Raw genomic sequence first — 24,634 nt, 5'->3', positions numbered from 1 at the left:
ACACCACAATGAGTGCAAGAAACAGTGGGGGCACAGAATTTTAGAATTGCATTTCAGCACTGCTGAAATTTGAGAGCCCCAAGTCCACCACTGAATGGAGTAGTGTGTTTGGAGGTTTCCAAGGTAGTTGGCTTGTTTTCCCAGTTTCTGGAACATTTGTAGTCTGGCTTGCCTGCCAAATTTGTATCCTGGTCCTCTTCCAAAGCACTCAGGGGTGGCATGCTTTTGGTTATCTTATTCTTTAGGCAATCCTGTTGCTATCCCAGTTTATCCTTACAAGAAGCTTGTTTGACTGAGACATAAGAATGTTCTGTTTAATCCACTGGGGAAGCATTGGCAGGCCAGATGGAGAAGGGGGAGTGAATTGTGGGAACCTGGACTCTGACTCCGGCTCTTATGGAAAGGGGAACAGGAACCCTGACTGTGACCTCTGACTCACACCCTCCACCCAGGATACGAATTCTAACATAACCTTTCTGTTACTATTGCTCAGGCTTGCCCAATCCTGGATTAGCCACATGGGTGATCTCTCCCAATCAGAGATGGGAGAACAGTATGAAATACCATATACTGTAGATGGCTTGATTTGGTCAACATTTGATTTGGTCTAGAAATATCACAGAGGGTAATGTAATGAACAGGTAACATATGTGGTGATGTGGAAATAGCTGAAAGCGGGAGGTGTTTTTTATGCTCCTGGAAATATTAATGAAAAACCAAATTCCTGCCAATACAGCGATCACCTCTCTCATTGCATAGAGGAACAAAAAGGCTGGGCATTTATATACTCTTTACCCAGCAATGTCCAGCCGGTCAATCGGCAGGTAGATCGCCTGTGTGATCCTGGTAGATTGTGCGGGATCATGGTCGATCACAGGCAAGTAATGTCGCTGCTTCCTGCCCCCAGAAATCGGTCCCTTCATCATCATCAGTGAACGTTTTGGAACGCTTAAAGCGGAACGAATGTTTGCTGTAGCACTGCATGCAGTTATCTGTGAGCATTTTTTGGCACCCCCCCAAAAAAAACCCTCTCTGATCAACACTCCCCCCCAAAAAAATGCTCAACAACTCTGGGCAATCCCCCCTAAAAAATGCACGCTCCTCTTCCCTTCAATGGCAATGGGTTGATCACTGCCAGTTATTTTATACTGGGAGTAGATCGCAGTCTCTTGGGACTTGGACGTGCCTGCTCTTTACCCGTCATGAATCTCACAGAAATTCTACAACAATCTGTTGTCATTGTTGATTTGAGAGGGTGGGGAAATGCTCTGACTGGAGAGCGGGGGAATAGCCAGGGTGGAAGTTCCTCGCTAAAAACTTCACAGCTCAGCTTTTGTTCTTTGTGTCTACCACTACATTCCTCTAGCAGAAGGAGCAGGCAAGTGCTCTTCCCTTGTGAAATGAACGTGTATGAGTGCCTGATCTTCCCCTATTGCTGCGGCGGATGAGCAGACGTTGGGCAATCTGTTTGAAATGAGCAACTGTGTCTGTTTCCATGGTTGCTCGGCTCTTAATGCAGAACGCTACAAAGCCACAATAAAAAGGGAGAGTTACACTGTTCTGCCCGATGGCCATTTGTTTGTTTGCGTATTATTATTTTTTAAAGTGTCTGTTCCAGCCTTGCAATGCCAAGGTGGTTCACAATAATAAGCAATAATAGTAATAATTAGTAATTTGAATATACTGATGGCATTTAAATAAACAGGGCAACATTTAAAACACCATGGGATTGACCTAAGTATGCCCTGTATGCGCTTGCCCCATGATATTGGCTTGGCGGGCAGGGGTAGGGAGATCTGGCCTTTAGGAGTTTTCCCAAACCACACTCCCTTCCCAGGCCACACTCCTTTTAAAAGGATTTCCCCTTTAAAATCTGCATGGAAACAGGATGGACAGGATTTTAATGGTACCATCTCTAGAGAGTGGGGGAATAGCCAGGGTGACTGGGATTATTGTCTACATTACAGCCACTGTTTTCTTTAGGACTAAGCCAGGAATGCCAGACTTAGTATTTCTCCAATCTGGTTTTACTCCATGTTAAAAAGAAGAAGCAGTGTTAGGGTGGGATTGCCGTTATAATCAAGGCTTCAAGGAACCATTCTCTAGGAAAAGTACCCTACAGATCATTACATGGGTTTTCCTAGGTCGTGCTGTCCCCAGATGAACAGACAGGAGAGTCTGGAGTCAGGCCTGATGTGACCTGCCACCCACCTCAGATTATTTCATTGACTTCTGCAAGGGTAGAAGTCTGTGTAAAAAAAAATTAAACGAAGTCACTCATGGGCTTTGGGGGTTGGGTGTTTTTTCCCAAAAAATTAAACGCAGCCTTTAATCTGCTGTTACTGTTTGCAATTCAGTTGCTGTGATTCATGAACCTAAGCTCCTCATCTGTTCAGTTACACGAGTTAGGAAAACCAGAAGTTTTTTTTTTACTTTTTTGAGGGAAAGTATCCAACACTATCCCTGGATTCATATCTGAATGTACTTTCAGGAACCAGAGGCAACCCCCCCCCACCCCCGTTTTCGAGCCACAAACCCTTGTTATAACAAAAGACAGGGGAAAATAAAACTAGGGTTGGAAATCCTTGAGGCAGGATAAGAGGCAAATGCAGTTGATGGATACTGTTAAGTTCAGGAAGCCAACTGCTTGCATTTTATTTATTTATTTGACACCTTTATTACTTGCATTATCCTCTGAGATTACCAAAGCATAAGATATAAAAAGCCCAGATTTTATCTAACACCTGTAAACCTGTTTTGAAAAATCACAAAGAATAAAGCCCACTTTCATTAACGATGTAGAAATGCATAGCCTTCATCATACAGTCATACAAAACACAGACATGTTTATAACACTGTACAAACAATAACAACGAGGAAAGCAAGGCATCCCTAATCTTGTAGCTGGTGCACAGCACCAAAATATTGTGAGGAGTTTGTGAGGAGTAGACTCCATGCCTGAGACCATTCTAATTCCTGGATCTAAATGTAAAGGTAAAGGGACCCCTGACCATTAGGTCCAGCCGTAGCCGACTCTGGGGTTGCCGTGCTCATCTCGCTTTACTGACCAAGGGAGCCGGTGTATAGCTTCTAGGTCATTTGGCCAGCATGACTGATCCGCTTCTGGCGAACCACAGCAGTACACAGAAACATCGCTTACCTTCCCGTCAGAGTGGTACCTATTTATTTACTTGCACTTTGAAGTGCTTTCGAACTGCTAGGTGGGCAGGAGCTGGGACAGAGCAATGGGATCTCACCCAGTCGCGGGGATTCTAACTGCTGACCTTCTGATCGGCAAGCCCAAGAGGCTTTGTGGTTTAACCCACAGTGCCACCTCCTAATTCCTGGATCTAGCAAGTGCTAAAATCTAGCCATGCAAGATTGCTACTAATGGCCTAAGTATGAGGCAGTAAGGTAACAAAGGTCGTGGCTTTGTGCCATATAGCAAATGGGTGGGTTTCCTCTCTCGGTTGGCTGTTAGTTAGAAAGACAAACACCATATTTGAGAGTAGAGTTATATGAGCTAGAAGCTAGAAGCTGGCAGGCTGAAGGCTGGGAGACAGAGCCATGCCTGATTTCTATCAAAATCCAAGGCTGTGGCTATGGAAGAAGCAGAACCCTCTTGGGGTTTTGAGGCTGTGAACCCCTTCATCATGGGCTCAGGTTGTGTATATATCATAAAACACCACAGTCTCTGTTGTCCCTCATTCCAAGGAAACACAAATTCTGGGTAAGTACCTGGAACCCTTGAAATCTCGCACCACTCATAGATTGGGGTGACATACAACAATATATAATGATCTGCATTTTTGTAAACTGTGGAACATATTCGGTTATGGAATATAATTGTGCAAAAATATTTTTTGTTCTGTCATGCAGCTTACACTCTGTGTGGGAAATTATTTATTTTTTATCTTTCTCTGATTTTAGATTTCATCACCATCTTAAACATCATACAGCTTGAGATAGACAATTCACCAGGACAGGCTTTAGATGTGTCTGTCCCTTTATGTGCAGAGAATTCCATCTTCCTGCATGCTAGCATCATATGTCTGGGACAGATATCTGCAAGAGTGAATATCTGAAGCCGCAGTGTGAAAACAGCATAATTACTGTACATCACATGTCTTGTTATTATCACTAGGCTAAATTGTGCATCAAATTCCCCATTGAAAAGCAATCATTCTTCTAAGAAATAGCGGCATGTGGCCTGCCTGTGTTTTGCAATCCCACGCAGGCAAGGAAAACATCCCTCCAGGCCACCATACATAGCTGGTAGGTTGGATTCAGCTTATAATGGGTAACATGTTGTCTTATAGAGTATTGCGGCAGAGATTTTTTAAAGAGGCTTTATGTCTTGGTCAATATCATTAGGAATCAGATTTTCCCTTGATCTATTTTATTATTGCAGAGACATCACCTTGCTGACCAAGGTCCATATAGTTAAAGCTATGGTTTTCCCAGTAGTGATGTATGGAAGTGAGAGCTGGACCATAAAGAAGGCTGATCGCCGAAGAATTGGTGCTATTGAACCACGGTGCTGGAGGAGACTCTTGAGAGTCCCATGGACTGCAAGAAGATCAAACCTATCCATTCTGAAGGAAATCAGCCCTGAGTGCTCACTGGAAGGACAGATCATGAAGCTGAGGCTCCAATTCTTTGGCCACCTCATGAGAAGAGAAGACGCCCTGGAAAAGACCCTGATGTTAGGAAAGATGGAGGGCACAAGGACGAGATGGTTGGACAGTGTTCTCGAAGCTACCAGCATGAGTTTGACCAAACTGCGGGAAGCAGCCCTGAGTGCTCACTGGAAGGACAGATCGTGAAGCTGAGGCTCCAATACTTTGGCCATCTCATGAGAAGAGAAGACTCCCTGGAAAACACCCTGATGTTGGAAAAGATGGAGGGCACAAGGAGAAGGGGACGACAGAGGACGAGATGGTTGGACAGTGTTCTCGAAGCTATGAACATGAGTCTGACCAAACTGTGGGAGGCAGTGGAAGACAGGAGTGCCTGGTGTGCTCTGATCCATGGGGTCACGAAGAGTCGGACAAGACTAAACGACTAAACAACAACAACATTTTATTATTGTTCTACACTCTAAAGCAGTGCTGAAATTCCATTCCCTCCTGCAAATATTCTCCCTCTGAAAAAAGAAAAGAGGCTGATTTCCTGCTGATTTCATGGGAGTGGTGTAATTTCTCCATTATTTAGAAGAGGGAGTTGGTACTTGCCTTACTGGGTTTTGCTAGGAAGTCTGGCTGGTTGGAAGCTTCTGGCTGACCACGAGACCTGTGCATTATCTCTATCTAAATCAGGCCCATTTGGATGGATTTGGCCATTGGCTGAGATGAGTTGAGACAGTCATGGATCACTGGAGTTCAGGTTCAGTGGCCCAGACTGATCAGGAAGGAGAGGCAGGCATCAGAAGGGAAAACCCACAAAAACATCCAGAGCTGCCTCTCTGCTGCAACTTCCCAGGCAAGAGCTTCACTCTGCTTCATTCTCCTTCATGCCTGATGCCCTACCCAACAGGATCACTGCCTTTTCTCAACAGCTGTTGAGCTGAGGCACATATCCTTCAAGCTGCAGCTCCCACCCAGTCATTAAAAAAATAAATTACCCCACCTCCTAAGCTAATTTGAGACTATATATTGTTATGGCTTTGTAGAAGTCAACTGGCCCATAGACTTGTAGAAGTCAACTGGCCCATAGACTTGTAGAAGTCAACTGGCTCAACCTGTTAGACTTGGGCTCACCATCTGTTGTCGGGAAGCAGGTGACACTGTGGTCTAACCCCCCAAGCCTCTTGGACTTGCTGATCGTAAGATTGGAGGTTCGAATCCACATGATGGGGTGACCCAAATGTACATTGGTGTGACCCAAATGGTGGTAAAATTAGTCAATAACTGAGAATAGGGTCAAAATTCTCTGCCTGCACCAAAGCCTGAACAAATTCCAGAGATCCAAAATAGAAGAACGGTGGCTTTTTAATATGCTACTAATAAATACTATTCTGGAAAGAAAACTGGGCAATTTGGAAGCTCCCAAATCCAGATGGGTGAAGATTTTCCTAAATATCCCTAGGGAAGTTAATTTGGGTAACATCCTGCTCATCCCAATTATATGCTCAGTCTAACCTCTACCTAATTTGCATCTCCCACTGGAATATGACTTGCAGCCACTGTCTCCTTTTATTGTCCATAAGGGCATATTTGGCAATGTGAACTCTTTGAACACTTGCACAGTCACCTATGAGTCCTACAATAAAAGTTGTACAAGACAAGCAAGTAGAAAGAGCTTGGAACCTAACTTTCAATTGCAAATATTCCCTTTAGGGTTTTTTTAAATGGTTGATTCTTTGTGAAATGGACCTTAGCCTAGGTAATAAAACAGTTTGTTTTGAATTACTTGGAAAATGTTGGCATATTGCTCTTTCTGCATAGAAGTATATTGCATTCAACAGCAGATTGGAGATCAGAAGCAAAACAATGGCACCCAGTTGCATTTTTGACTGATTGTTTATGACAATTACTTCAAATAAATAGTTGCGTCTCGAAACCTGAGACACAGCTGGAAGCCAAATTAAACTGAAGGACAGCTTGCTGCCATCTCCAGATATATGTTATTCCCCATTTCCTACTGAAACTGCCTTTATCATTTTAATCTATGTAATATTTTCTGCTATTACGAATTTATCAAGCAGATTATTATTATTCATCTGTGTGGCACGCATAATTATAATCAATTTACCGAGGGCTCGTTTTGCTGTTTTCCTTAATGTGGCTCTTGTGGTTTCGAATAAATCTGGTGGAAATGAGAGAAGGAAGAGTGAAAAATCCTTAACCCTGCAAGAGCACTGGTTGTCCCAGATGCTGCCTGAACAAAATATTGAAACCTCCACGTGACATGTAGTCCACACGTTCTGTGGAACATGCAGATTTTGCTTTTGTGAATTTAAGTGAAACACGATGTTTTCCACCAAATGAAATAATTGTGGCTCAGTTCAGATACTCGTTAGACCCTGTTAGCATCTCTGGATGAGGTCTATATGATCCTGGTGGTTCAATAGGGTCAAGTTTTCAAACTGGCTATAGCCTTGGGCAGCTTCTACAAGTGGACACATACTTGGGTGTGCAGGCAGACCGGCTGAAGAACCCGAATCAGTTCTTAAAACCCCAACAAAGTGATTCAGATTCCATTGAATCTTCAATTCTCTCTCTTTTTTAAAAATACTATTTTATTCTTTTTTCCACATAGAAAGTTACATTTGTTACTCAACAATTATACCCGAGTTCAACAAACTAGTGACTTCCCTCTCACCCAGATTGTATATAATTGCATTTTAAGGTTGTATGTTATCTAATTTCATCCTCTCTAATGATCTCTAATGCTTTCTTACTATGCTCTGCTATTTTTGTACACTTCAAACCCTGCTGTATGGGAAATAACTTTTTATATAGACTAGAAAAGGTCTCCAGTCTTTTTGAAAAGATTCTAAATTTATGACTTTTATCGGTGCCATCAATTTTGCCATCTCTGCACATTCCAAGATTTTCATCAGCCATTCTTTCTTTGAGGGTGGTCTTTACTCTTTCCATTTCTGTGCATAGAGAATCCTTGCTGCTGTAGACACATACATAAATACCGTTGAGGCTTTTTGGGGATTTCTCTATCTAGTATCCCCAGCAGGAAGAATTCTGGCCTCTTGGGAAAAGTCACTTTAATTTTTTTCTTAATTTTATTATATGTCATGTCCCAGAAGTTCTTCCTGCAGGCAGTGGTGAAGGAAGGCTCTCCAGCACCCGGTGAAGGTGTTGAGGAGCAGGGCAAAATGCCTGGTGGCATATGCATGGCACTGATACAGATGGCGCTCGAGTGGTGCCCATACCAACGGCACAAGTGCGGTGCCAATACAGACAGCGCACAAGCAGTGCCCATAATGATGGCGCCCGCCCTTGGCCACCCTACAGTGAGTGTAGCACTCAGCCACCAGCAATTTTGTCACCCCCCCATGGGGCAGACTTCCCCTGTCCCTTCCCCTTCTATGCCCCTGCCTGCAGGTCCACCACATATGTTAAAATGACAGCTCATGGTCCCTACATTTCCAACATTTGCTTGATACATTTTGTACATTTGAGCTAGCTTCTTTGGGGTTAAATACCATCTATATGGTATTCCTGCCAACCTAGCAGTTCGAAAGCACGTCAAAGTGCAAGTAGATAAATAGGTACCACTCTGGCAGGAAGGTAAACGGCATTTCCGTGCACTGCTCTGGTTCGCCAGAAGCGTCTTAGTCATGCTGGCCACATGACCCGGAAGCTGTACGCCAGCTCCCTCGGCCAATAAAGCGAGATGAATGTCGCAACCCCAGAATCGGCCACGACTGGACCTAATGCTCAGGGGTCCCTTTACCTTTTTACCATCTATATATCATCTTGATCCCCCCTATCCCCCTGAGATTGTCTCTTGAGACATATGGATGCCAACAGTAACATGATTATTTTGCTATAATGCCCATCATCTTCCTGATCCTTTTGGTTGCCCTTAAGAAGCAGCACCAGGTCTTTCAGAACATCAAAGTCCAGAGAAAAATTCAGGTTACGAGAATTTCAGTTGTATATCTCAATAGGTTTACAGTATGCCACATAACAAGGTTGGAGTGCAACTCCCATCTGCTGCAGCTAGCCTGACCAATGGTCAAAGGTGATGTGAGTCCAACAGGTTCTGGAGGGTATCATGTTGGCCAGCCAATAATATGATATTATTAATGCAACAGTTTTGATATAGTCAGCACTATAATGTTCCACCTTCATTCAATTTTTTTTTTGCAGTGGCACAACCAGGATGCAATTTATTTCAAACATTCTGTTTCTCTCCTTTTGCCTTAGAAAGGAAAGAACTAGAGGTTCAAAAAAAAATGAAACCAGTAATTATAAAGGGAACACTTTATCCTAAAGAAAACAGCAGGGGAGCCCTTTGATTATTTATTGAAGATACTTTTTAAGTGGGTAGCACTTTGATCATGAATGCCCATTTTCAAAGAATCCCTAACCCTATTCAGGAATGTGGAAGTGTGGGAACTGTGCAGCGACATTAAGCAACTCATGGCTTCCTTTTATATAACAGCAATGAGCTCTTTGGTGCCTGTTCATGAACCAAGAAAAAGATGAGATATCATTGTAGCCTCAAGCAATGCCTGAGAAACATTTTTAATGGCCACATGAATTTAAGTGTGATCTACATTTAAAAAGACAAGGACTTTCTCTATAGGTGATTGAATATGAATGCTACCTTATTAGGACCCCCCCAAGAGGTGTCTGGCAAGCTCTCGGATGTCCACTCACTTTTGGACAATGTCATCCTAGAAACAACATCTATTTATGTCCCCTTTCTCCTTTCTTTGCCCAAATGAACTGGAGCTCTCCTGGGTCTCCAGAACTGGAAAAAGGCATTCTGCATGAAAACGTATATCCATGCCTGGAAGCTAATCCTTTTAAGATTCTCAGTGCCCTCAATTCTGTTGATGGTGCTCAGTTTTAGATGGAGAGGGGCACAGTTCTTTCCCCATGAAATCCAAAGGACAAAAGACAACTGAAACAGGATTAGAAATCGCACATTGGTCCATAAAGGTTAGCTGTCGTATAGCTTACATCCCATGCCTGACTGACTTATTTATTTTTTTAAAGTCTTGAAGGAAGGCAGGTTTCTTGTCAAAGCTGTTTACCGCAGGGAAGCCAAAACTACTGTGATGTGACCAGAAGCCTTTTTGTTAGGTATAATAGGAGAAGAGATACCAAAAGAAGACAAGAGACTGTTCATGTACACAACAACAGCAGCGAGACTGCCTCTAGCCCAGAGATAGTAGGAGGGAGAAGAATGGCAGACCAAGTTAATGGAATATGCAGAGATGGCGAGACTGAGGGGAAAGATCAGAAACCAGGAAGATTAAGTGTTTTTAAAAGACTGGAATAATTTTCTAATATACTTAAAAGACCACTGTAAACAGTTAAAATCATTGGCAGGGATACAATGACACTTGTGATGTGAAAGGAACATTGGAAACTATGAATATGTACCAGACAGATAACGGTAAAAGTGCAGAAAAAGTAAAAAGAATCTATTTTCCTTGGAAATGAAATCCATGGAGGTAGGGAGGAGGTCTGAAGGTTCGAAAGAACCTTTTTATTTTAATGTTTTGAAACGGTTAAAGTTAAAATGTATAAATTTATGTAAAACTAATAAAATATTATTTTTAAAAAATCTGCTGTGATGTGGAGATTATACTTTCTGGCAAGTGGTCAGGTCCCACCCATCCCTAAACCTTCTCTACCACCTACTTTGTACTTGCCACTGTAGCCTCAACCAGCTGAGGGACAGCAAACTGCTATGTGGCCACAATATGATCTCCCCGTTCCGTATAATTCATTCATTTATTAACAAGTTACTCAACAAGTGAAAGAGAAGGAGCTTTCAGATATATTCCAGGGCTCTGCACAAACGAAGATCCTGATAGTGGTCCATAGTTTTCCTCACTCATATTAGCCTCTGTTAGAAGTCCCATCTCCATGAGTTGATCTACAATGAATTAAAGAAAATCTTCAGATATACTTTCCCTAAAAAGCCAGAAGCTCTTTTGCTAGGCTTGATGGGAAATGAGATGATGAAGGTAGATCAAAGATTATTTCTGTACGCCACAGCTGCCGCAAGGACTTTGTTGGCCCAAAAATGGAAATCACAAGAAATGCCCACTATTGCGGAGTGGCAGGTGAAGATGATGGATTTTGCTGAGTTGGCCAAACTGACTTGCAGGATCCGAGATCAGGACGATCAGAAATTCCAGAAAAACTGGTGTAAATTTATGGTATACTTAAATGAGAATTGTAAAAACTTAAAGAGCTAGCAGGATTGAAGTAATTCCTAGATAAGATGTTAAGATGCAAAGAGCTAGAATACGTGACTGGATTCAGTAAGGGATATCAGCTGAAGAGAGGGAGGGAAGTCGCAAGCTCGGCAGAGCAAAAAGGTTTACATGCTGATTAATGTATTCTTTAAAGAAATGTATAAAGAAAATAATAAAAATTTATGGGGGGGGGTAGAAGTCCCATCTCCATGGGAAGATTTTGTAATGTCAGGCACTCAGTGGAACAAAAGGTTCTGGACCTTGCCATGTAAAGCAGTGAGCAAGTATTAGAATTTGCCTCTTACAAATAAGAAGCACACGCTATAAAGTACCTTGGAGAAGGGGAATGCTTCCAAGGAAATGTTTCCCCTTCTGGTCTAGCCAAAACTTGAACAACCCCAAGCCTGAACCCACCAAACAGTACACATGCCATCCTTCGTGGCCTACTATTTGTTTGATGGTCTGAAACAAGAATTCACTGGGAATAGGGACTGGCTGCCAACTCACACTGAGAACTGTAACTCTGTGGGAGGAATGGGGGGGGTTATACATTTGACGGGGAACCATGGCTGTGTTTAAATGTATAGTGTGAATGTGGCCTGAATTCAAGCCAACAAAACCCATTCACTTTCTTGAGGTATTTGTTTGTTTATGAAATTTCTACTCTGCCCTTTACCAGAATTCGAAAGGCTCCGTAAGGTTTAATTTCTTACAGTTGAGGGGATTATAATAGCTTGGTGTAGTCAACCCAAGGAGGATGGGCAATAACTGTACACCTAACCTTACGGATGTGCAAGTCACAAAATATGAACAGAGAACTGGGACCCATGAAGTATATTCTCTAAGGCCACTCCCAAACTTTGGTCCCCTACAGCTTTAGAACTACAATCCCCATCATCCCTGACCACTGGTCTTGCTAGCTAGGGTTGATGGGAGTTGTAGTTCAACAACAGCTGGGGGCCCCAGTTTGGGAAACACTGCCTCTGAACTATGGCTAACTCTGGTAAACAGCTATTATGAAACCACCAGGGTGTGTGTTTTCCAGAGAAATAGATGAACTGTGCCCTGCTTTGTTTCCTTAGATAGCAAAATGGTTCCACTACGAACTACATCCCAGACTGTGGGTGGCCTACACAGTCACCCAGCCTGTATGAAAGGTAATGAAAATGTGTATTTGTAGTGGGAAAACATGGTTGAATAACTTGTTCCCACTGGTGTCAGCTGCCTATTCTTGCCAGTCATTCTTACAGCCTAAGTTACTGTTTACAATTTCCAAGAGCTTCTGTGAGTGGCAGCAAATGGCAAAGCTTGCCAGCAGGGACAGAGCTTAATTTCAAGCAAGGTTTTATTTTATTCTTCAAATAGTTGTATAGATTTTTTTTTTTACTCATCTATAAAATGTCACAAGGCAAAAAAAGGACTTCAGTGCTTAGAAACTGCTTGGGCTTTTCAAAATTTACATTTTGCTCCCTGACCTCTGGTGATGCACATGCCTTTTCAAATACCCAGCCTGCTCAGCTGTAAATGGAGACTCTGACCCATACAGGCAATCAAAGATTCATGGCTTCAATCCCTCCTGCACTGTGGACTGCAGAAACTGGTGCTCTCTTGATGTTCTTGGACTTAGGATGCTCAAAAGCCCACAGTGACTTTCCTCTCCAGCTGTCTTCCTGAAAGCTCATGTGAGTGAAAGGCTACAAAGAGCACAAGCCAAAAAGCTAAAGGTCACTGCTACTAGGGCTAGAATGATATTTTATGAATGACTTGAAGCTGTTACTGAAAACAGCATCCCAACGTCAAGACTTCCTCCTTCTGAATGGATGCAATCCAGAGCCCAAAGGCAGGACAGATCTGTGCTTTGATGTATGACCTGCACTCCGAAGAACTACCAGTCTCAAAGTTCCTTGCACATAAGCAGCACAGATGGACAGCTCTTGAAAGCAGCAAACCCAGACCTTGCTCCGGGAGACAGTGGGAGCCAGGCCATATATATATGCATGCTAAAGTCTAGTTCCCATTCACACACACACCATACTGACGTGCCTACAAATTAGATGGCCTGAAATGTAGGGAGGGTGAAGAGAACCAAAAGAAGCCATGTTAATTAATCCTCCTATGTTAGTTGTTGTTTTTTTCAAAACAGACAATGACTTCCTTCAGTCTGATTTAGGAAAAGATGTTAACCATGGATGCAGACGTGAAGAAGAAGAAGATGATGATGATTTTTATTATTATCTATATATCTATACCCCGCTCATCTGGGCAGCTTACAATACATAAAAAAAATTATAAAACATCAGACATTAAAAATCTCCCAATACAGGACTGTCTTCAGATGTCTTCTAAAAGTCAGATAGTTATTTATTTCCTTGACATCTGATGGGAGGGTGTTACACAGGGCGGACGCCACAACCAAGAAGACTCCCTGTAACTTCTCTTCTTGCAGGGAGGGAACCACCAGAAGGCCCTTGGAGCTGGACCTCAGTGTCCGGGCTGCATGATGGGGGTAGAGATGCTCCTTCAGGTATACTGGGCTGAGGCTGTTTAGGGCTATAAAGGTCAGCACCAGCACTTTGTATTGCACTTGGAAACGTACTAGGAGCCAATGTAAGTCTTTCAGGACTAGTGTAATATGGTCTTGGCAGTCACTTCCAGTCACCAGTACAGCTGCTGCATTCTGGATTAGTTGTAGTTTCTAAGTCACCTTCAAAGGTAGCCCCACGTAGAACGAATTGCAGAAGTCAAGCGGGAGATAACTAGAGCATGCACCACTCTGGTGAGACAGTCTGCGTGAAGGTAGGGTCTAAGCCTGTGTACCAGATAGAGCTGGTAGACAGCTGTCCTGAACAAATAATTGACCTGCACTTCCATGGACAGCTGTGAATCCAAAATGACTCTTTAAAAATTAAAAACAAAAACAAAAAAAAAGACTCCTAGGCTGTGCATCTGGTCCTTCAGGGGCAAAGTTACCCCATTCAGGATCAGAGAGTCCTCTACACCTGTACTTCTGTCTTGTCAGGATTCAACCTCAATCTGTTAGCTGCCATCCATCCTCCAACCGCCTCCAGATACTCACACAGGACCTTCACCGCCTTCACTGGTTCTGATTTAAAAGAGAGTTAGATCTGGGTATCATCCGCATATTGATGAACACCCAGCCCTAACCCCCTGATTATCTATCCCAGCAGCTTCATGTAGATGTTAAAAAGCATGGGGGAGAGGACGGAACCCTGAAGCACCCCACAAGTGAGAGCCCAGGGGTCTGAACACTCATCCCCCCCCACCACTTTCTGAACATGTCAGAGGAGGAAAGAGCAGAACCACTTTATAACAGTGCCCCCAGCTCCTCTAGATGGTTCAGAAGGATGTCATGGTCGATGGTATCAAAGGCTGCTGAGAGATCCTGCAGAACTAGGAAAAAGCTTTCACCTTTGTCCATAGCCTGCCGGAGATCATTGACCAGCGCGACCCAGGCAGTTTCAGTGCCATGAAGAGGCCTGAATCCCGAATGGAAGGGATCCAAATGGCCCTCATCCTCCAGGAGTGCCTGGAGTTGTTCAGCCACCACCCGCTCAATCCTCTTAGAGAATATGGCTGTAGTGTGAATGTCTCCTAATATTTTGCCTAATATACACCATTTTCACCAATACATTGTAAATGTGTATATCATTTTTACTAATATATGCATTTATATGTACACTTTACTCTTGTGCATACATTTGCAGACACATTACTCTGCTAGAAAACTGCACTGAAAAATTCAGAGAAGTGTGTTGGTTTGTTTTTTAAGGATGGCTGCATTTCAGTTCATGCATTATTTTGGAAGGAAGGCACGTGAAAATGAGTTGAGTTCACCTTTAAAAGCCAACTGAATGGATTTTCTTCCCCACTCCTAAGTATATGTGATATCGCTGTCAGAACCAAAGCATGTTTGCTAGGAAATTCTCAAAATGCTGACGTGTGTGTGTGTGTGTGTGTGTGTAAGTGTTTGGTACTTTCTAGAGTTTTAAAGATAATTGTAGATGTTTAGGCATGTTACGGGAATAGTAGCATAAACCTCCAGTAAGTTTAGATGGGACTTTTCTGCACAATAAAGTTAACAACAGGAACCAGTAACTAATACAGTCACTGCAGGACACCTGCCATAAGGGTCATATGTATGTAAATGATAGAATCAGAGTTTCTAACTCAGTGCCATTAGTGTTTGAAGAAACTTGGTTGCACTGCAACTCAAACAGAAAATTAATATCAGCTGGAAATGCAAAAATAAAAAATGAAATTATACCTTCCAACCCCCAATTATGGCTGAATGGATGAAACAAATTAATCCCATTATAGTGCTTAGCATTTTTTAAATGCAACACACTGTAATTTATTTACCCTAATTTTAATCAATGATAGAGCAGCTGTTAAGTTCAGTGCAGTACAAACTATTTTCAACAGCAAGAAAGAAACACGTGTGACTGTGGGCTGCATTGTTGAAATACGCTTAGTTCTTCTGTCCAGAGGAATAGGCACATGGAGAAATCTGTGTGGAAAATGAGTCAAGATAAATGTAGTGCCCTGTAGTCTTGGTGCATTAATGAGTTGGTTGATGGTTGATGATGTCCACAGTTGGAAAACAAAGGGTTATATGTGGGTGAACATATCAGATGACACAGTGATTCTCCAAACAGCTCTTGTTTACGCACAGGTCAGAACAGAACTGAACTGAAGGGTTCGGCCAGCCTGCTTATATAGAGCTCCAGTACAACGTAACTGTAACAACTTTCTGTAACTATCCAATCACTGAACATCACTTTCGATCCCGTATTTGCATATGTGGACCTGAACTATCTACAGTATCCCCCTGCTGGCCCAGGGTGAGAACTTCAGTACATGACAGTTATCTCCAGAGTAACAAGGAAGAACAAAAAAGGGGGAATAACCTGCAGGAACTCTCCAAGTGTTTATTCAAACAATAAGCACATTGTGTGTTTTATGTGCAGCTTTTTAAGTGGGAGAAAACCAATATAATCCTGCCATTTTCTCATTTGAGAAGTTTCCTCTACCATGCTGGTTTTCAACGCTATCTAATCCACACTTCCCAAACAAAACCAAGCTATCCATCAAACTTCACATTTATCTGATTTTTGTGATACAGCTCTCCCAGCAAAAAAAAAAACCCTAAAAGACTGTACAGTAATGAGTTGATAATGGAAAAGTGTGTGCAAAAAAATGCATATTAAAGTAGACCTATTGAAATTGATTGAATTAATTTAATCATATTCATTCATTTCAGTGGGCCCATTCTGAGTAAAAGTCAGTTGAATACTACTCAGTGAAAGTATGGAGGCAACCTCACCCCTAATTTCACGTTTACATTCATGTGATCTGAATTAGCAATAACTGACTGAGAAAAAGCACTTAGAGTCATAGTAGAGAGCTCAAATGAAAATGCTGACCCAAGGTTCAAAGTTGTTTAAAAATTTAAATTCATTGTTAGGGATCATTAGGAAAGGAGTTGAAAATAGAACTGCCAATAACATCATGCACTTGGAATTATGTGTTTATTTATTTCTTTATTACAGCAAGCATTTGGGGATAATTGTTGCACTCTCTTTTATTGTTCACATGTGTCTGAATACAGTAAAACTACCTGGAGGGCTGCCCCTGGCTGATTTAGTCAGTAAACACATAACACAATAAAATGAATATATTATCCCATTATCAAACCCAGGTCATATAGCTCCCTCAAATCAGGGTTAGTGGAGAAAAACTGATTTACACAAATAGTCCCCAAAGCATGGATAACTTTCTGTGAATGGGTGGTGGGGTGGAATTCCTGTGTCCCTGACTCCAGAAATATCATGCATTCCTATGTTGTTATAAGCACGAGCGTTATTGGCCTTTGGTGAAAAGAAAGCTGTGCGTCTCCAGGTCTTTCATGTAAAGTGGCACAGTCAGTTGCTAATTACTCTGTCACTAGCTGTAACTAATGCCCATCATGCTTGTTAGTTGCTGATTGCTTTTTTGAGACTCAATTCAGTGTCCTGTCAGGCAAAATTATTGTGGCAATGTAGCAAAACTAATTAGGCGATGATGACCTCCGTGCTGGGCAGCTATCTCTGGTGTCAGCTTGAGTTTTGCTTGGACTTCTTTTTCTTTCCCTGAAAGCAACGGCATGCAAATTTATTTACACTTGTGCGAGCCTCGGCGTGGTTACATTTTATCGAGGAGGACAGGAGTATAATGATGATGTCATAAAAGCCACTCCAATAAGGTTATCATTGTCATTAGTAACAAATATGAAATATGCTTTTGACACACCCAAGTCCTTCCCAAGCATCATATAATTTCATCTCACTGATTCTCACAGCAACTCTGTGAGGTCGGCTACTGAAGTTTAATGGATGAAAAACAGAGAGAGAGAGAGAGAGAGAGAGAGAGAGAGAGAGAGAGAGAGAGAGAGAGAGAGTTAGAGTTAATGGATCCAAGGCCACCCAATGAGGACACAGGTAAGGGCTTTGAACTCAAGAGTAAGTCCAACCCTCTATGCTCTTAACCTATTGATTATTCTGATATTTAAATGGACGTACTGTATAAGAATTCACCAGACTTCATTTTCCCCACAACTGGGAAATAGCCACCGTGAATATATACTACAGTGGTACCTTGGGTTACATACGCTTCAGGTTACATACGCTTCAGGTTACAGACTCCGCTAACCTGGAAATAGTGCTTCAGATTAAGAACTTTGCTTCAGGATGAGAACAGAAATCGTGCTCTGGCGGCGCGGCAGCAGCAGAGGCCCCATTAGCTAAAGTGGTGCTTCAGGTTAAGAACAGTTTCAGGTTAAGAACGAACCTCTGGAACAAATTAAGTACTTAACCCGAGGTACTACTGTAAAGGCCTCTTGCTGTTAGGACTTGCTATATCAATGATATAATTGGGAGATCAGTCTAGTTGATTAATCTAGCTTTTCTTAAAGTCACAGGAAAACAGAGGAGAATATGTGGTTCATCTGTTAGATAAGTAGGACCAGAAACTTTGGGACCTTTATAGGACAAAGCTTAAAACTGTGTCCAAAAGACAATAAGTAAATGATGTGGTCGTTCTCTGGTTCACTCTTTCATTTGGAGAAACACTAGATATCTCCAAATAATCTTTCATTGCAAATGCTACCTCACAAGTTGTCTAGGCATGTCAGAATCAACGGTCTAGTAACATGGTAACTACCACACTCTCCTTATTTCTGAAGTTTCTCGCAAGATAATGATGAAGGTTATTCTCACCCCTACTTCCTGTGTTTCTGCCTATCTCTTCAATTACTGTGGTTAGCCACTAAGACTAGGTTAAAAAAACCTCTCTCTCGCCTTATATAATTAGTTCAGCATCCCATGTGGGATAAGACTGAACGGTAGCCAAGTTTCATCCATGAGCGATTCTGCAAATAGACAGGACCTTTTTTTTTGGCAGAAATGGAATAACTGGAATAAAAATGTTAAGAATCATGATTGATTATTCTGTCAGATGTATGCCCAGAGGAATCCTAAAATAAAGGCTTTAGTCAGCAAGAGTGATCTTTGGCCTGCTAAGACATGTAAGGGCAAAGCAGCTGCAGAAGGCTATGGATCTGAATGCTCAACAATTCATCATAAGCTTGGACATGCTGAGGGGCACAACCTTTTCCTTTAATTCCAAGGCTATAAATTCTTCTAGCAGGAAACCCAAAGGGAACCTACCACATTACAGGCCCTTCAACCTGAAGACCATAATTACCTCCATTTTACAGAACAGAACAGAAGCTAGGGCAGAACCCCTTGCTGACATCAGTTTGAAAGAGGGGTGTAGCACCCTGAGCCTTTATTCAGAGCGCGTATATCTGAACAGCATATTCCGCCTCTCCTCCTGGCCTGCACTCATTTCCTAAACTGCGTGTTACAGAAGACATCATTACAAAAGTAGGCAGAATATTGTGAGGTGTAGCCCGGTCTCCAGATGGTGAGGTCAACTGTTCCAGCACATACATTGGGCTTGGTTTCCTTGAGATGGCCACCAGAGACAGACTTTTCTTTGCGATGCATAGTTTTATTTACACAGATATGCATGCTGAGAATAAGATAGAAGGGCTTACAGCATGGGTAGGCAACCTAAGGCCCAGGGGCCAATTGCCTTCTAAATCCAGCCCGTGGACGGTCTGGGAATCAGTGTGTTTTTACATGAGTAGAATGTGTCCTTTTATTTAAAATGTACCTCTGGATTATTTGTGGGGCATAGGAATTCATTCATTATTTTTTTTTTCAAAAAATAGTCTGCCCCCCCAAAGGTCTGAGGGACAGTGGACCTGCTGAAAAAGTTTGCTGACCCCTGGTTTACAGCTTTATCACTCCATCAGATATTGTTCTCCCATTAGTTTTCCAACTGCCACCAGCCCCCACCATCACGGGCAATGGTCAGGGATGTTGAGAGCTGAGCTGGATATACCCAGCCCTGAGCTGGATATTTCTATAACAACATGCATGTAGTAGGCCAAGCCTTTAGAGATGTAAAAAGGACGCATAAGCAGAATTGGTTACAAGCTTACAGGTTCCTTATCTCAGAGCAAGGTGTTATTCATTGTAGCTCCAAGACAAGGGGTCGGCAACCTTTTCCAGCCATGGGCCGGTCCACCATCCCCCAGACCATGTGGTGGGCCAGACTATATTTTGAAGGGGGGGGAATTAACGAATTCCTATGCCCCACAAATAACCCAGAGATGCATTTTAAATAAAAGCACACATTCTACTCATTTAAAAACACACTGATGCCTGGACCATCCATGGGCCGGATTCAGAAAGCAATTGGGGCACATCCGGCCCACGGGCCTTTGGTTGCCTAACCCTGCCCAAGACTGTTGCACAGCCCCCCTGAAGATTTTCTTCTAAGTTTAAGATTCTAAAACATCTGTCCCACCCGTTCTGCAGCCCTTAGGAATTGGCTAGTACATCCTTGGATTTATTTGATGATTTGTGGGTTATGGATCCACCTGATGCTGCTGGCTTTTTGCTGCTTTCTTTTAGCCGAATTGTATAGCACTTAATCATAAAAACCTCTAGGTGATATGCATGCAGTATAAAATGGGCATTAAAATTATGAATAAGCTAAAAACAGTTTGGCCTTAAAATGTCAATAAAATGGAATCAACATTAAAAAAATATAGGATTGTATTTAACTAAGTAATACTGAGAATAGACCCATTGGAATTAATGAACCTAATTTAGTCATGCCCATTAATTTTAACAGGTCTGCTCTGAATAGGACCAGCAGTGAATACCACTCCTGCATTATAAAAATAAATTACAGATTGAAATACATGATAACTTGACATATCTGGGTAGGCTTACCTAAACAAAAAAGTTTTTAGCAAGCTGCAGTGAAAGTGCCTACCTATTATTAATACACAGGTCGTTCCACACTAAAAGATTGACTCTGTACAAGTGCAGAGGGAACTAGTAAAAATGCTAGTTCCACAGAATGAAGTGTTTGAGTGGGCATATATGGATTAAGCCATCCTTTTGTTATTTTCATTTTCATACTTAAAGGTAAAGGGACCCCTGACCATTAGGTCCAGTTGCAGACGACTCTGGGGTTGCAGCGCTCATCTCGCTTTATTGGCCAAGGGAGCCGGCATACAGCTTCCAGGTCATGTGGCCAGCATAACTAAGCTGCTTCTGGCGAACCAGAGCAGCGTGGGGAAACGCCGTTTCCTTAAAGGTAAAGGGACCCTAGGATGGTTAAGTCCAGTGAAAGGCGACTATGGGGTTGTGGCGCTCATCTCGCTTTCAGGCTGAAGAAGCCAGCATTTGTCCACAGACAGCTTTCCAGGTCATGTGACCAGCAGGATTAAACTGCTTCTGGCACAACAGGACACCGTGATGGAAACCAGAGTGCATGGAAACGTCATTTACCTTCCCGCCACAGCGGTACCTATTCATCTACTTGCACTTGCGAGCTTTCAAACTGCTAGGTTTACAGGAGCTGGGACAGAGCAACAGAAGCTCACCCCGTTGTGGGGATTCGAACTGCCGACCTTCTGATCGGCAAGCCCAAGAAGCTCATTGGTTTAGACCCCAGTGCCACCCATGTCCCTTTACCTTTATTTTCATATTTAGGACTTGGTATGACTCAGAGAAGACCCACTGAAAATAATAATAATAATAATAATAATAATAATAATAATAATAATAATAATAATAATAATAATTTTTTGTTATCTATACCCCGCCCATCTAGCTGGGTTTCCCCAGCCACTCTGGGTGGCTTCCAACCCAATATTAAAAACACAATACAGCATAAACATTAAAAGTTCCCTAAACAGGGCTTCCTTCAGATACCTTCTAAAAGTCAGATTTGTTGATTTACTTTCTGATGGGAGGGCATCCCACAGGGTGGGTGCCACTCCCGAGAAGGCCTTCTGCCTGGTTCCCTGTAACCTCGCTTCCCACAGTGAGGGAACCACCAGAAGGCCCTCAGAGCTGGACCTCAGTGTCTGGGCTGAACGATGGGGGTGGAGACACTCCCCTAAATGTGACTAACCAAGGATCATTTGTTTCAATACACCTGCCCTGACTAAAACCTGAATACAGCCCTGCTGTATTCAATGCGAGCCATTTCAAAATATCAGATTCCCCCATTGCTCCAAGCTCAATGGTTGTATGAAGGTAGCGATCAAGTTTGCAGGAAGTCAACTCCATACCGCCGCATCTCTTCGATCCAGCTCCTGCCTGTTAATCTGGAGCCGATCACACTCCTTGTCTCCCAACATCCTTTTATCTGGTCACTGTGATAATAAGGCTGCTCGGACACCAGAGATATTGACTCTTCGCCAGGGCATGCTGTTCACATGAATTGGCTCTAGTAGGAAGGGAGGACAACTTCGCGGCTGGTGAGTTGGACAAAACAGAGACTGGAGAGGTGGGTCATTAATTGTTGAGAGAGATTAATAGCTTCATTGATTTTTAAAGCCAGGAGGGACCACGATCATTCTGCAGTCTTCTCTCCCAGTACTTCCAGAAAAAAAATGCTCTTCTCTGCCTTCCTGCTTGTTACCGAACCGGCCAGGATCAGAAACACCAGCATGTTGAAAGGAAGAACAAAACAGAGGGAAGGTAACCTTCACATGAAGCCAGGCAAATTGCCTGGTTTTTACATTCTTTTACATTCTCCTTGCATTACATTCTTCGTTTTGGGCAATCATCCTACATTTTATAGGGTCAACGTTCCACACTTGGTCTTCAGTTGCATGAAAAGTGTGGTAGGTGAAGAGATCAAATTAAAATGAAAGTTATCGTAGGGACCTGTAATAATGTTAATAAAAGTTTTTTACGATAAAAGCCTATAATTATCACTCTTTAGTTTCCCCCCGCATAAGTTATAAAGTTCTAATTTACAAGAACTGCTGTTCCACATAGCAGGTCAAAAGCAGTGCTCTAATGCTAAATGAGATTTCAGCTTCCTGCACATTAGAGCAATTTCCATAACACAAGTTGCTGCTAAAGACCCGGTGGCTTGGTGGGAAAAGATAGCCTAATTCCTTTCATTAGAAGCCTCACTCAGTTCAGGGTAAGAGAGCTTTGATGATCCTCTCAGTGGTGTTGAAGGGTGTTGGACTGGTTGAATTTAATTTACCAGGTGAGTAATCTTCCTAGGAACCAGAGGTTAGATCCAATTAAAGGAAGTTAAATTGTTAAAACTCATAAAAGCCTTTATTACATCCATTTTCTCTCTCTCTTCCCCAGATATTCAAATTGGTCACAGATGCAAAGTTACCACAGAGAGGGGCTAGGGGGTGGGCCAATTTCTCGATTTAACATTTTCTCAGTTTGTCATGGTTTCGAATCTTAAATTCAGTTTCCTACATTTCTGCGTCAGTTTGTGATTTATTTATTTTCACGAAATATTGCCAGCATTTCTGTGTGCATTTTCCCTAACATAAACTATTTGTATGCAATTTTGCCTGATTTACACATTTTTTTCCAAGCAATCTCCACTAATATAATGTCTTTTATGTTATTTTAACTAGTATGTGCATTTTTATTATTAGGGATGCTCGCTTCTTGGGAGAAAAGCAATGACAAACCTAGACAGCATCTTAAAAAGTAGAGACATCATCTTGCCGACCAAGGTCTGTATAGTTAAAGCTATGGCTTTCCCAGTAGTGATGTATGGAAGTGAGAGCTGGACCATAAAGAAGGCTGATCGCCGAAGAACTGATGCTTTTGAATTATGGTGCTGGAGGGGACTCTTGAGAGTCCCGTGGACTGCAAGAAGATCAAACCTATCAATTCTGAAGGAAATCAGCCCTGAGTGCTCACTGGAAGGGCAGATCCTGCAGCTGAGGCTCCAATACTTTGGCCACCTCATGAGAAGAGAAGACTCCCTGGAAAAGACCCTGATGTTGGGAAAGATGGAGGGCGCAAGGAGAAGGGGATGACAGAGGACGAGATGGTTGGACAGTGTTCTCGAAGCTACCAGCATGAGTTTGACCAAACTGCGGGAGGCAGTGGAAGACAGGAAGGCCTGGCGTACTCCGGTTCATGGGGTCACGAAGAGTCGGACACAACTAAACAACAACAACATCAGAGTTCTGTGTGTGGCCCAGGTAATGAGCTGAATTGGTGTGATTCAGGGGCTCCCTTCAAGTCGAAGCATGATTTCAGTGTCTCCCCCCAAGTCAGACAGGGCCCACAAAACCTCATGTCCAGGGCCGGATTTCAGTTTGATGAGGCCCTAAATTACTGAAGGTAATGGGGCCCTTTATGTGTCCAGCTTTCCTTTGTCAGCAACAAATTGTTGCTGGTTTTTTTGTGTATGCTGAATAAAATCTATATGGTAATTTATGAACCTAATAGGTATCCAAAGCCATTTGCACATAACAAAATATGTATTTTATCAAAGTAATTGTTGAACTGAAATACAACTAAGAAGTACATTAATAATGAAATAATTATTAAGCTCTAACTTGTTTTTTATCTTATATTTTGGAAATGTACATCCAGGTTTTTTTCCTTTAAATATTTTTGGGTCCCCCAAGAGAGTGGGGCCCTAAGCTATAGCTTGTTTAGCTTATATGTACTGCTCATGTCTCTTTGTTTTTCCTTATCCCTTTGTTTCTCTAGGTCTGTGAGTTCAGAAGAAGCAGAGATTTGCCTCTTTTGGCCACCTAATAATGATCTTAACATAAGAAAGAGTAGTGTGTGCCTTCAGTCCATATTCATGGTCCTTACCACCTCATCTTTGGTTTCCCCTTCTCTTAAATTTGTGACTCAAAATGTGAATCATAGACAATGTTACCAGCACCCAACACTGACTTTTAAAACAGTTAGTATCCAAGGGAGCCATATGAGAGCAACCTCCAATAGGGATATATCAGTCTTGTAAATAAGCTCACTACTCTGCAAACAAACAAACAAACAAATACACAGCCTGCTAAAAGGCTAGTACTCTGCATTTTTATGCTTTGTTGTTGTTTAGTCGTTTACTTGTGTCTGACTCTTGGTGGCCCCATGGACCAGAGCACGCCAGGCACTCCTGTCTTCCACTGCCTCCTGAGGTTTGGTCAAACTCATGTTAGTAACTTTGTTTTGTTTTTTAAAGATATTTATTAAAGTTTTACAAAGAGAAAAAAGTTACAGAATAAAAAGAAAAAAAGAAAAAAAGAAAAAATATACAAAAATACATGAAAGAAAAAAAATGCAAAATACAGAAAAA

The sequence above is a fragment of the Podarcis melisellensis genome (genome assembly GCF_964234715.1).
Source record: "Podarcis melisellensis genome assembly, chromosome: 17".
NCBI classification, from domain to species: domain Eukaryota; kingdom Metazoa; phylum Chordata; class Lepidosauria; order Squamata; family Lacertidae; genus Podarcis; species Podarcis melisellensis.
This window is presented reverse-complemented; position numbering follows the sequence as displayed.